Source organism: Oncorhynchus clarkii, unplaced genomic scaffold (genome assembly GCF_045791955.1).
Source record: "Oncorhynchus clarkii lewisi isolate Uvic-CL-2024 unplaced genomic scaffold, UVic_Ocla_1.0 unplaced_contig_6244_pilon_pilon, whole genome shotgun sequence".
Lineage (NCBI taxonomy): Eukaryota > Metazoa > Chordata > Actinopteri > Salmoniformes > Salmonidae > Oncorhynchus > Oncorhynchus clarkii.
In genome coordinates this window covers 118353-132038 of record NW_027260884.1, presented here as the reverse complement: position 1 = coordinate 132038, position 13686 = coordinate 118353, and the positions used below count along the sequence as shown (strand labels likewise).

The 13686-nt window shown below is 43.4% G+C and overlaps 1 protein-coding gene; it reads right to left on the bottom strand.

The window, feature by feature from the left end:
- LOC139402074 (gastrula zinc finger protein XlCGF57.1-like) overlaps positions 1 to 13686 on the bottom strand; it is a 50047-nt gene that overhangs the window by 17119 nt on the left and 19242 nt on the right.

Sequence of the window (13686 nt, the reverse complement as noted above, 5' to 3'; positions counted from 1 at the left end):
AGAAAGAGATGTAGTCACTAGATGGAGGAGGCTCTGATTAACAGTCTATTCAGTAGAAAGAGATGGAGTCACTAGATGGAGGATCTGATTAACAGTCTATTCAGTAGAAAGAGATGTAGTCACTAGATGGAGGAGGATCTGATTAACAGTCTATTCAGTAGAAAGAGATGTAGTCACTAGATGGAGGAGGATCTGATTAACAGTCTATTCAGTAGAAAGAGATGTAGTCACTAGATGGAGGATCTGATTAACAGTCTATTCAGTAGAAAGAGATGTAGTCACTAGATGGAGGATCTGATTAACAGTCTATTCAGTAGAAAGAGATGTAGTCACTAGATGGAGGATCTGATTAACAGTCTATTCAGTAGAAAGAGAAGTCACTAGATGGAGGAGGATCTGATTAACAGTCTATTCAGTAGAAAGAGAAGTCACTAGATGGAGGATCTGATTAACAGTCTATTCAGTAGAAAGAGATGTAGTCACTAGATGGAGGATCTGATTAACAGTCTATTCACTAGAAAGAGAAGTCACTAGATGGAGGATCTGATTAACAGTCTATTCAGTAGAAAGAGATGTACAGTGCCTTGCGAAAGTATTCGGCCCCCTTGAACTTTGCGACCTTTTGCCACATTTCAGGCTTCAAACATAAAGATATAAAACTGTATTTTTTTGTGAAGAATCAACAACAAGTGGGACACAATCATGAAGTGGAACGACATTTATTGGATATTTCAAACTTTTTTAACAAATCAAATACAGTTTTATATCTTTATATTTGAAGCCTGAAATGTGGCAAAAGGTCGCAAAGTTCAAGGGGGCCGAATACTTTCGCAAGGCACTGTAGTCACTAGATGGAGAATCTGATTAACAGTCTATTCAGTAGAAAGAGATGTAGTCACTAGATGGAGGATCTGACTAACAGTCTATTCAGTAGAAAGAGATGTAGTCACTAGATGAAGGATCTGATTGGGTGATCATCGTTGAGACTTTATTGGTTAGATGTATTGCGGTAATTAAAATGAATGTACTCCCCCCAGCTGTTATGTCCCTTGCAGATGATCTCCCATCATATCACTGAGAAGTTCTTTAAAACAGAGCAATGTCACTATTTATTTGGTACAACAAGCAACCTAAAATTAAATTAGAAAAACTGCCAATCAAAAATGGGGTCTTGGCTGTACCTGTCTGTACCTGGCTGTACCTGTCTGTACCTAGCTGTACCTGGCTGTACCTAGCTGTACCTGGCTGTACCTGTCTGTACCTAGCTGTACCTAGCTGTACCTGGCTGTACCTAGCTGTACCTGGCTGTACCTGTCTGTACCTAGCTGTACCTAGCTGTACCTGGCTGTACCTGTCTGTACCTAGCTGTACCCGGCTGTACCTAGCTGTACCTGTCTGTACCTAGCTGTACCTGGCTGTACCTGGCTGTACCTGGCTGTACCTAGCTGTACCTGGCTGTACCTGGCTGTACCTAGCTGTACCTAGCTGTACCTAGCTGTACCTGGCTGTACCTGGCTGTACCTGTCTGTACCTGGCTGTACCTGGCTGTACCTAGCTGTACCTGGCTGTACCTAGCTGTACCTGGCTGTACCTGGCTGTACCTAGCTGTACCTAGCTGTACCTAGCTGTACCTGGCTGTACCTGTCTGTACCTGGCTGTACCTAGCTGTACCTGGCTGTACCTAGCTGTACCTAGCTGTACCTGGCTGTACCTGGCTGTACCTGGCTGTACCTAGATGTACCTGGCTGTACCTGTCTGTACCTGGCTGTACCTAGCTGTACCTGGCTGTACCTGGCTGTACCTAGCTGTACCTGTCTGTACCTAGCTGTACCTGGCTGTACCTGGCTGTACCTGGCTGTACCTGGCTGTACCTAGCTGTACCTGTCTGTACCTAGCTGTACCTAGCTGTACCTGGCTGTACCTGGCTGTACCTGGCTGTACCTAGCTGTACCTGTCTGTACCTAGCTGTACCTGGCTGTACCTGGCTGTACCTAGCTGTACCTGGCTGTACCTGGCTGTACCTGGCTGTACCTAGCTGTACCTGTCTGTACCTGGCTGTACCTAGCTGTACCTGGCTGTACCTGGCTGTACCTAGCTGTACCTGGCTGTACCTGGCTGTACCTGGCTGTACCTAGCTGTACCTGGCTGTACCTAGCTGTACCTGGCTGTACCTGGCTGTACCTAGCTGTACCTGGTTGTACCTAGCTGTACCTGGCTGTACCTAGCTGTACCTGGCTGTACCTAGCTGTACCTAGCTGTACCTGGCTGTACCTAGCTGTACCTGGCTGTACCTGGCTGTACCTAGCTGTACCTGTCTGTACCTGGCTGTACCTAGCTGTACCTAGCTGTACCTAACAGTACCTAGCTGTACCTGGCTGTACCTAGCTGTACCTGGCTGTACCTGGCTGTACCTAACTGTACCTGGCTGTACCTAGCTGTACCTGGCTGTACCTGGCTGTACCTAACTGTACCTGGCTGTACCTAGCTGTACCTGGCTGTACCTAGCTGTCAGTATTATCACTGATCTACACAATTTAAGTTAATCTCTGAGTGGAATGAGCAACACCCAACTCATGCACACACACAAAGACATACACACAAAGACACACACACAAAGACAGAAATACCCTTAAATTGATGACTTTTTGTGAAAGTCATCACATAGATTGTTTGGGTTGAAATGATGTGGAAACAACGTTGAGTCAACCAGTTTTTTGTCCAAGTGGGGGTTTTGTTTGTGGAAGAGAATATGGTCGACGTTGCTGTCTGAAAGTGATTTCTATGTCCTTCGGTTGTCCTCTCGTTGGCCTGTTAATGACATCATCTCCGGATGTTCTCACCATATTTAATGTGTGATTGTGACTTTATAGTGCAGCTGTTTCTTTGTAGTAAAACACAAGTAATGTCCTGGTCATTGATGTGTCGTGTCGTAACCTTGTTGAGCTTATTAAAGAAATGTGTTTGAAGTAAAATATGTTTGAAATAAAGAGTGTCTCAGTCTTTGAAAGGGTCATTTGTAATCTTTAAGATGTCCCCTTTACCGAAGACCTAAACAGACCTAAACAGATACGTTCTCAGCTGTCCAGATGTAATGGTACGGTGGAAATTACTAGATTATGTTATAATGCTGTTATTGCATCGAATGGTTGATTTTATGCAACAGAACAGAGGGGTTGTTAGAACGCTCATCTGTGTGTGTTCTACTGCGGATGGACCTCTAGGAGATCTACGATGTCTTTGGGTGATACCGCATTCCAGAGCATGAGTTAATGTTTCTATACTGGGGTACCAGGGGGAGATGGCAGTTGGGGGGGCAGTTGTTACAACAGATACTGTCTGCTGTGAATTCTAAGTATCTTTCATACTAGTCTTAACCTTGTGACCCATTCCATACATCTGGTGTTTGTCATGTAGACTGAAGGAGGATGGACTTCGCTATAAAACGCTGTGGCTCAAACCAGATCGCTGACTTCTCAGTGATCACCTCCAGGGGTGATATAAAACGCTGTGGCTCAAACCAGATCGCTGACTTCTCAGTGATCACCTCCAGGGGTGATATAAAACGCTGTGGCTCAAACCAGATCGCTGACTTCTCAGTGATCACCTCCAGCTCCATTACTGCAGTAATTTAAATAATAAAGTTGACTTGTTTTGAAGAAATGTTGATTACAATAATTCCACCATAATGGTCAAGAGGTTGTGAACCTAGAGGGGCCCTTGCACACGTGTTTACGTACACATGTTGTCTGTTTATGAAGGAATAAATGATTGACAGGATATAGAACACGCAACAATTTACTAATGACTTAAACAGATCATTTTACCCAGGAGTGGGACAACATTCCACAGGCCACAATCAACTATAGGCAAATGGTGGTCACATCAGATACTGACTGGTTTTCTGATCGTGCCCCTACCATTTCTTCAAGGTATCTGTGACCATACAGATGCATATCTGTATTCCCAGTCATGTGAAAAACATAGATTCGGCCTCTAATGAATTTATTTAGATTGACTGATTTCCTTAATATGAACTTTAACTCAGTAAAAATGTTTGAAATTGTTACATTTTGTGTTCATATTTTTGTTCAGTATTTACATACACACACATGTTATATATATATATATATATATATATATATATATATATATACACAAAAACATATATGGGGGATTAGAAATGAAGTAGACAATTACATTGATGGAAGCTACAATCTAAGTTCAATATTAAAGCTGATCTTCCCCCTAGGACCAAAGACTTTTTACTCTAAAAATGTTCAGCCTACATCTATCCTATGTTCTACTGTTCTACTGTTCAGACTGTGTGTAATCTTTCATGTCTTTTCAGGTTACATAAGTGGGTAAAACTCCTTCCACACTGGGAGCAGTGGTAAGGCTTCTCGCCTGTGTGTATTCTTTGATGTATTTTCAGTTTACATAAGTGGGCAAAACTCTTTCCACACTGGGAGCAGGGGTACGGCTTCTCCCCTGTGTGTAATATCTCATGTGTTTTCAGGTTACATGAGTGGGTAAAACGCTTTCCACACTGGGAGCAGGGGTAAGGCTTCTCACCTGTGTGTAATCTCTCATGCGATTTCAGGTTACATAAGTGGGCAAAACTCTTTCCACACTGGGAACAGTGGTAAGGCTTCTCCCCCGTGTGTATTCTCTGATGTGTTTTCAGTTTACATAAGTGAGCAGAACTCTTTCCACACTGGGAGCATTGGAAAGGCTTCTCCCCTGTGTGTATGCTCTCATGTTTTTTCAGGTTGCTTTTCTGGGTAAAACTCTTTCCACACTGGGAGCAGTGGTAAGGCTTCTCCCCTGTGTGTATTCTCTCATGTTTTTTCAGGTGCTCTTTCTGGTTAAAACTCTTTCCACACTGGGAGCAGAGGTGTTGTCTTGCTGGTTTGGACTTCACTGGCTCTGGTTCCTCTGAGTCTGGTCTTTCTCCTGCCAAAGACAGAGTGTTCACTTAAATAGAGACCTGAACAAAACCTCCACATGACAAAACGGCCTTGCTACGAGGGTAAAATCCTAATCAGATCCCTCAATAATCTGAGGCCAATTTGAACAATCTTGGTGTGACTTAGCTTCCTGGTAATTACTAATAATATTTTATAAAAGTCAGATCACAAAAAACGAAACAGTTCCAGGACACTGAAGACATGTTTTACAAATCAGAACACAAAACAGTTCTATGACACAGACGTCACTGGATTCCAACCGAGCAGGTGGTTCTAAATATTCAACCTTTAGTTAACTAAACAGTTCTAGGACACTGAAGACACAGACATTGCTAGATTCCAATCAGCAGGTGGTTCTAAATATATAACTTTCATAGCTGTATGATACAGAATGTGACCTACACACTTCCTTAAACATAAAATAACTAAAGAAGTCATTTTGTGCGGGTTTTTGTTTTTACATTGGAGGCAAAAGCACGTGCTTTGACACAAAGCACATCAGTAACATCTCCCTGTTGTTGAAAGGGTTCGACACATGCTGTTTAAAAGGACCAATTTCTTATTTAAACGTTCAGATTTTCAACATTTTGACTAGCGCTGATGTCATATTTTGGGTAAAGTGAAAAATAAGAAGGTGAAATATTTTGGGTAGATGTTCCTAAAACTGATAGTAACTATATATAGTAAGTTTATATACAGCCATATTATAAAGTCTGAAAGGGCTTGTTCATTCACATGAATTCACTATGACATCATCATATGTTTCTAAAACTGATAGAAACTACACTGAACAAAAATATAAACACAACATGTAAAGTGTTGGTCCCATGGCTTCATGAGCTGAAATAAAAGATCCCTGAAATGTTCCATACGTACAAAAAACTTATTTCTCTCAAAATTGTACACAAATTTGACATCCCTGTTACTGAACATGTATTCTCTGCCAAGATAATCCATCCACCTGACAGGTGTGGCATATCAAGAAGCTGATTAAACAGCATTATCATTACACAAGTGCACCTTGTGCTGGGGACAATAAAAGGCCACTCGAAAATGTGCAGTTTTGTCACACAGAAATGCCAGATGTCTCAGAGGGAGCCGGCAATTGGTATGCTGACTGCAGGAATGTCCACTGGAGCTGTTGCCATGGAATTTTATGTACACTACCAGTCAAAATGTTGGAGTCACCTACTCATTCATGGGGTTTTTCTTTACTTTTACAAATTTTTACATTGTAGAATAACAGTAAAGACATCAAAACTATGAATAAACATAAGGAATCAGGTAGTAACCGAAAGTGTTTAACAAATCAAAATATATATTAGATTCTTCAAAAGTAGCCCCCCCTTCGCCTTGACAGCTTTGCACACGTTTGGCATTCTCTCAACCAGCTTCACATGGAATGCTTTTCCAACCAGTCTTGAAGGAGTTCACACATATGCTGAGAACATGTTGGCTACTTTTCCTTCACTCTGCGGTCCGACTCTATCCCAAACCATCTCAATTTGGTTGAGGTCGGGGGATTGTGGAGGCCAGGTTATCTGATGAAGCACTCCATCACTCTCCTTCTTGGTCAAATATACCTTACACAGCCTGGAGGTGTTTTGTGTCATAGTCCTGTTGAAAAACAAATTAAAGCCCCACTAAGCCCAAACCAGATGGGATGGCGTATCGCTGCAGAATCCTGTGGTAGCCAACCTGGTTAAGTGTGACTTCTAAATCAATCACTGACAGAGTCAACAGCGAAGCACCCGCACACCATCACACATACGGAGATCATCCATTCACCTACTCCGCGTTTGAAACCAAAGATTGCAAATTTGGACTGATCAGACCAAAAGGACTGATATCCACCGGTCTAATGTCCATTGTTCGTGTTTCTTGGCCCAAGCAAGTCGCTTCTTATTGGTGTCCTTTAGCTGTGGTTTCTTTGCAGCAATTCAACCGTGAAGGACTGATTCATGCAGTCTCCTCTGAACAGTTGATGTTTTTTTTTATTTATTTTTTTTATTTCACCTTTATTTAACCAGGTAGGCTAGTTGAGAACACCTTTATTTAACCAGGTAGGCTAGTTGAGAACACCTTTATTTAACCAGGTAGGCTAGTTGAGAACACCTTTATTTAACCAGGTAGGCTAGTTGAGAACACCTTTATTTAACCAGGTAGGCTAGTTGAGAACACCTTTATTTAACCAGGTAGGCTAGTTGAGAACACCTTTATTTAACCAGGTAGGCTAGTTGAGAACACCTTTATTTAACCAGGTAGGCTAGTTGAGAACACCTTTATTTAACCAGGTAGGCTAGTTGAGAACACCTTTATTTAACCAGGTAGGCTTGAGAACACCTTTATTTAACCAGGTAGGCCAGTTGAGAACACCTTTATTTAACCAGGTAGGCTAGTTGAGAACACCTTTATTTAACCAGGTAGGCACCTTTAGGTTGTTGAGAACACCTTTATTTAACCAGGTAGGCTAGTTGAGAACACCTTTATTTAACCAGGTAGGCTAGTTGAGAACACCTTTATTTAACCAGGTAGGCTAGGCACCTTTAGGTAGGCTAGTTGAGAACACCTTTATTTAACCAGGTAGGCTAGTTGAGAACACCTTTATTTAACCAGGTAGGCTAGTTGAGAACACCTTTAGGTAGGCTAGTTGAGAACACCTTTATTTAACCAGGTAGGCTAGTTGAGAACACCTTTATTTAACCAGGTAGGCTAGTTGAGAACACCTTTATTTAACCAGGTAGGCTAGTTGAGAACACCTTTATTTAACCAGGGAGGCTAGTTGAGAACACCTTTATTTAACCAGGTAGGCTAGTTGAGAACACCTTTATTTAACCAGGTAGGCTAGTTGAGAACAAGTTCTCATTTACAACTGCGACCTGGCCAAGATAAGTAGCAGTGTGAACAGACAACACAGAGTTACACATGGTGTAAACAATTAACAAGTCAATAACACAGTAGAAAAAAGGGGAGTCTATATATACATTGTGTGCAAAAGGCATGAGAAGGTAGGCAAATAATTACAATTATGCAGATTAACACTGGAGTGATAAATGATCAGATGGTTATGTAAAGGTAGAGATAGAGATATTGGTGTGCAAAAGAGCAGACAAATAAATAAATAAAAACAGTATGGGGATGAGGTAGGTGAAAATGGGTGGGCTATTTACCAATAGACTATGTACAGCTGCAGCGATCGGTTAGCTGCTCAGATAGCAGATGTTTGAAGTTGGTGAGGGAGATAAAAGTCTCCAACTTCAGCGATTTTTGCAATTCGTTCCAATCACAGGCAGCAGAGAACTGGAACGAAAGGCGGCCAAATGAGGTGTTGGCTTTAGGGATGATCAGTGAGATACACCTGCTGGAGCGCGTGCTACGGATGGGTGTTGCCATCGTAACCAGTGAACTGAGATAAGGCGGAGCTTTACCTAGCATGGACTTGTAGATGACCTGGAGCCAGTGGGTCTGGCGACGAATATGTAGCGAGGGCCAGCCGACTAGAGCATACAAGTCGCAGTGGTGGGTGGTATAAGGTGCTTTAGTGACAAAACGGATGGCACTGTGATAAACTGCATCCAGTTTGCTGAGTAGAGTGTTGGAAGCAATTTTGTAGATGACATCGCCGAAGTCGAGGATCGGTAGGATAGTCAGTTTTACTAGGGTAAGTTTGGCGGCGTGAGTGAAGGAGGCTTTGTTGCGGAATAGAAAGCCGACTCTTGATTTGATTTTCGATTGGAGATGTTTGATATGGGTCTGGAAGGAGAGTTTAGAGTCTAGCCAGACACCTAGGTACTTATAGATGTCCACATATTCAAGGTCGGAACCATCCAGGGTGGTGATGCTGGTCAGGCGTGCGGGTGCAGGCAGCGAACGGTTGAGAAGCATGCATTTGGTTTTACTAGCGTTTAAGAGCAGTTGGAGGCCACGGAAGGAGTGCTGTATGGCATTGAAGCTCGTTTGGAGGTTAGATAGCACAGTGTCCAAGGACGGGCCGGAAGTATATAGAATGGTGTCGTCTGCGTAGAGGTGGATCAGGGAATCGCCCGCAGCATGAGAAACATCATTGATATATACAGAGAAAAGAGTCGGCCCGAGAATTGAACCCTGTGGCACCCCCATAGAGACTGCCAGAGGACCGGACAGCATGCCCTCCGATTTGACACACTGAACTCTGTCTGCAAAGTAATTGGTGAACCAGGCAAGGCAGTCATCCGAAAAACCGAGGCTACTGAGTCTGCCGATAAGAATACGGTGATTGACAGAGTCGAAAGCCTTGGCAAGATCTATGAAGACGGCTGCACAGTACTGTCTTTTATCGATGGCGGTTATGATATCGTTTAGTACCTTGAGCGTGGCTGAGGTACACCCGTGACCGGCTCGGAAACCAGATTGCACAGCGGAGAAGGTACGGCGGGATTCAAGATGGTCAGTGATCTGTTTGTTGACTTGGCTTTCGAAGACCTTAGATAGGCAGGGCAGGATGGATATTGGTCTGTAACAGTTTGGGTCCAGGGTGTCGCCCCCTTTGAAGAGGGGGATGACTGCGGCAGCTTTCCAATCCTTGGGGATCTCAGACGATATGAAAGAGAGGTTGAACAGGCTGGTAATAGGGGTTGCGACAATGGCGGCGGATAGTTTCAGGAATAGAGGGTCCAGATTGTCAAGCCCAGCTGATTTGTACGGGTCCAGGTTTTGCAGCTCTTTCAGAACATCTGCTATCTGGATTTGGGTAAAGGAGAACCTGGAGAGGCTTGGGCGAGTAGCTGCGGGGGGGGGGGGGGAGCCGTTGGACGAGGTTGGAGTAGCCAGGCGGAAGGCATGGCCAGCCGTTGAGAAATGCTTGTTGAAGTTTTCGATAATCATGGATTTATCGGTGGTGACCGTGTTACCTAGCCTCAGTGCAGTGGGCAGCTGGGAGGAGGTGCTCTTGTTCTCCATGGACTTCACAGTGTCCCAGAACTTTTTGGAGTTGGAGCTACAGGATGCAAACTTCTGCCTGAAGAAGTTGGCTTTAGCTTTCCTGACTGACTGTGTGTATTGGTTCCTGACTTCCCTGAACAGTTGCATATCGCGGGGACTGTTCGATGTTAGTGCAGTCCGCCACAGGATGTTTTTGTGCTGGTCGAGGGCAGTCAGGTCTGGAGTGAACCAGGGGCTATATCTGTTCTTAGTTCTGCATTTTTTGAACGGAGCATGCTTATCTAAAATGGTGAGGAAGTTACTTTTAAAGAAAGACCAGGCATCCTCAACTGACGGGATGAGGTCAATGTCCTTCCAGGATACCCGGGCCAGGTCGATTAGAAAGGCCTGCTCACAGAAGTGTTTTAGGGAGCGTTTGACAGTGATGAGGGGTGGTCGTTTGACTGCGGCTCCATAGCGGATACAGGCAATGAGGCAGTGATCGCTGAGATCCTGGTTGAAGACAGCGGAGGTGTATTTGGAGGGCCAGTTGGTCAGGATGACGTCAATGAGGGTGCCCTTGTTTACAGAGTTAGGGTTGTACCTGGTGGGTTCCTTGATGATTTGAGTGAGATTGAGGGCATCTAGCTTAGATTGTAGGACTGCCGGGGTGTTAAGCATATCCCAGTTTAGGTCACCTAACAGAACAAACTCTGAAGCTAGATGGGGGGCGATCAATTCACAAATGGTGTCCAGGGCACAGCTGGGAGCTGAGGGGGGTCGGTAGCAGGCGGCAACAGTGAGAGACTTATTTCTGGAGAGAGTAATTTTCAAAATTAGTAGTTCGAACTGTTTGGGTATGGACCTGGAAAGTATGACATTACTTTGCAGGCTATCTCTGCAGTAGACTGCAACTCCTCCTCCTTTGGCAGTTCTATCTTGACGGAAGATGTTATAGTTGGGTATGGAAATCTCAGAATTTTTGGTGGCCTTCCTGAGCCAGGATTCAGACACGGCAAGGACATCAGGGTTAGCAGAGTGTGCTAGAGCAGTGAGTAAGACAAACTTAGGGAGGAGGCTTCTGATGTTGACATGCATGAAACCAAGGCTTTTTCGATCACAGAAGTCAACAAATGAGGGTGCCTGGGGACATGCAGGGCCTGGGTTTACCTCCACATCACCCGCGGAACAGAGAAGGAGTAGTATGAGGGTGCGGCTGAAGGCTATCAAAACTGGTCGCCTAGGGCGTTGGGGACAGAGAATAAGAGGAGCAGGTTTCTGGGCATGGTAGAATATATTCAGGGCATAATGCGCAAACAGGGGTATGGTGGGGTGCGGGTACAGCGGAGGTAAGCCCAGGCACTGGGTGATGATGAGAGAGGTTGTATCTCTGGACATGCTGGTTGTAATGGGTGAGGTCACCGCATGTGTGGGGGGTGGGACAAAGGAGGTAACAGGGGTATAAAGAGTGGAACTAGGGGCTCCATTGTAAACTAAAACAATGATAACTAACCTGCACAACAGTATACAAGGCATATTGACATTTGAGAAAGACATACAGCGAGGCATACAGTAATCACAGGTGTTGAATTGGGAGAGCTAGCTAAAACAGTAGGTGAGACAACAGCTAATCAGCTAGCACAACAACAGCAGGTAGAATGGCGATTGATTAGGCAGAGAGGGTCGGATTAACTACACACAGAGCCTAAGTGCGGCTGGGGCCGACAGATAAAACATAAACAAGCAGAATGGATTACCGTGATTAATGGACAGTCCAGCATGCATCAGCTATGTAGCCAAGTGATCAGTGTCCAAGGGGCAGCGGTGGATGGGGCAGGGAAGCTGGACTGGCGAGTGTTATCCAGGTTAGAAAACTAACAATGACCAAATAGCTTGTAGCCAGTTAGCTGGTTAGCTTCTGGAGGTTCTTGAGTGTGTTCTAAAATGTAAAGATAATAGCGGTTCCGTATCACATTGGGTGAGGCAGGTTACCGGAAGGTATAAACAAATTAAAAATCGAAAAGGGATAGAAAGTAAATATGGGTTCAGTGAGTGTTTGGGACGCGGCGATTCAGACGGTTAGCAGGCCTGTGCTAACAAGCTAACAGTTAGTAGACGGTGCTAAACACGGTAGCAGTTAGCGGACCGGGCTAAACAAGCTAGCAGTTAGCAGGCCGAATTTGCAAGCAAGGAGATAGCAAGGGCTAGAGAGTTAGCCTTTGGGGACGTCGCGATGGGGGTATCTGTTTATTCCTCTTCATGCAGTGACATCGATGGACCGGTCGTGGGTCTGGATATTGTAGCCCAGGAGCTCAAAATGTTCCGTTTGCGATGGGAATCCGGGGATGAAAAATAAAATAATAAATAGGTCCGTTATGCTCTGGTTAGAGTCGCGTTGTTCGAACTGGCGAGAGCTTTCCGAGCTAAAGGTTAGCTGATGACCGGTTAGCTGAAGACCGCTAGCAATGTTTTGCTGAAGCTGGTAGTTCGTTGGCTAGCTTCAGTTGAGGGGTTCCAAGGTCCGAAGTAAATATAAATACTTTAGGAAAAATAGCTACGTTGGGTGAGGCGGGTTGCAGGAGAGTATTTATAAGAAGTTGAGGTTCAGCAAAAAGTTTTAAAGATATGTGAAGAAAAAACAAAAAAAAACAAACGATATATACAAGGGACACAACACGACAATACGTCCTACTGCTACGCCATCTTGGATCCAATGTTGAGATGCGTCTCTTAATTTAACTCTGTGAAGCATTTATTTGGGCTGCAATTTCTGAGGCTGGTAACTCTAATGAAGTTATTCTCTGCAGCAGAAGTAACTCTGGGTCTTCCTTTCCTGTGGTGGTCCTTAAAGTAATGAGAGCTAGTTTCATCATAGCGCTTGATGTTTTGTGCGACTGCACTTGAAAGAACTTGACATTTTCCGGATTAACTGACCTTCATGTCTTCAAGTAATGATGGAATGTGGTTTCTCTTTGCTTATTTGAGCTGTTCTTGCCATAATATGGACTAGATCTTTTCCAAATAGGACCATCTTCTGTATACCCCCCCCCCCCCCCCTTGTCACAACACAACTGATTGCCTCAAACACATGAAGGAAAGACATTCCACAAACTTTTAACAAGGCACACCTGTTAATTTAAATGCATTCCAGGTGACTACATCTTGAAGCTGGTTGAGAGAATGCCATGAGTGTGCAAATCTGTCATCAAGTCAAAGGGTGGTTACTTTGAAGAATCTCAAATATACTTTGATTTGTTTAACACTTTTTTGGTTACTTAATGATTCCTTATGTGTTATTTCATAGTTTTGATGACTTCACTATTATTCTACATAGTCAAAATAAAGAAAAACACCTGGAATGAGTTGGTGTAATATATAGTCTATATATATATATATATATAGTCTATATATATATATATATATATATATATATATATATATATATATATATATATATATATATATATATCAGTATATATATCAGTATATACAGTGACTTGCGAAAGTATTCGGCCCTCTTGAACTTTGCGACCTTTTGCCACATTTCAGGCTTCAAACATAAAGATATAAAACTGTATTTTTTTGTGAAGAATCAACAACAAGTGGGACACAATCATGAAGTGGAACGACATTTATTGGATATTTCAAACTTTTTTAACAAATCAAAAACTGAAAAATTGGGTGTGTGGCGCTACAAAGTATTAACTTAAGGGGGCTGAATAATTTTGCACGCCCAATTTTTCAGTTTTTGACTCACAAGAAAAGCTTTTCACTCATATTTCATGGCTTTTTGAGAGTTTAAAATATATATTTGCCTTTT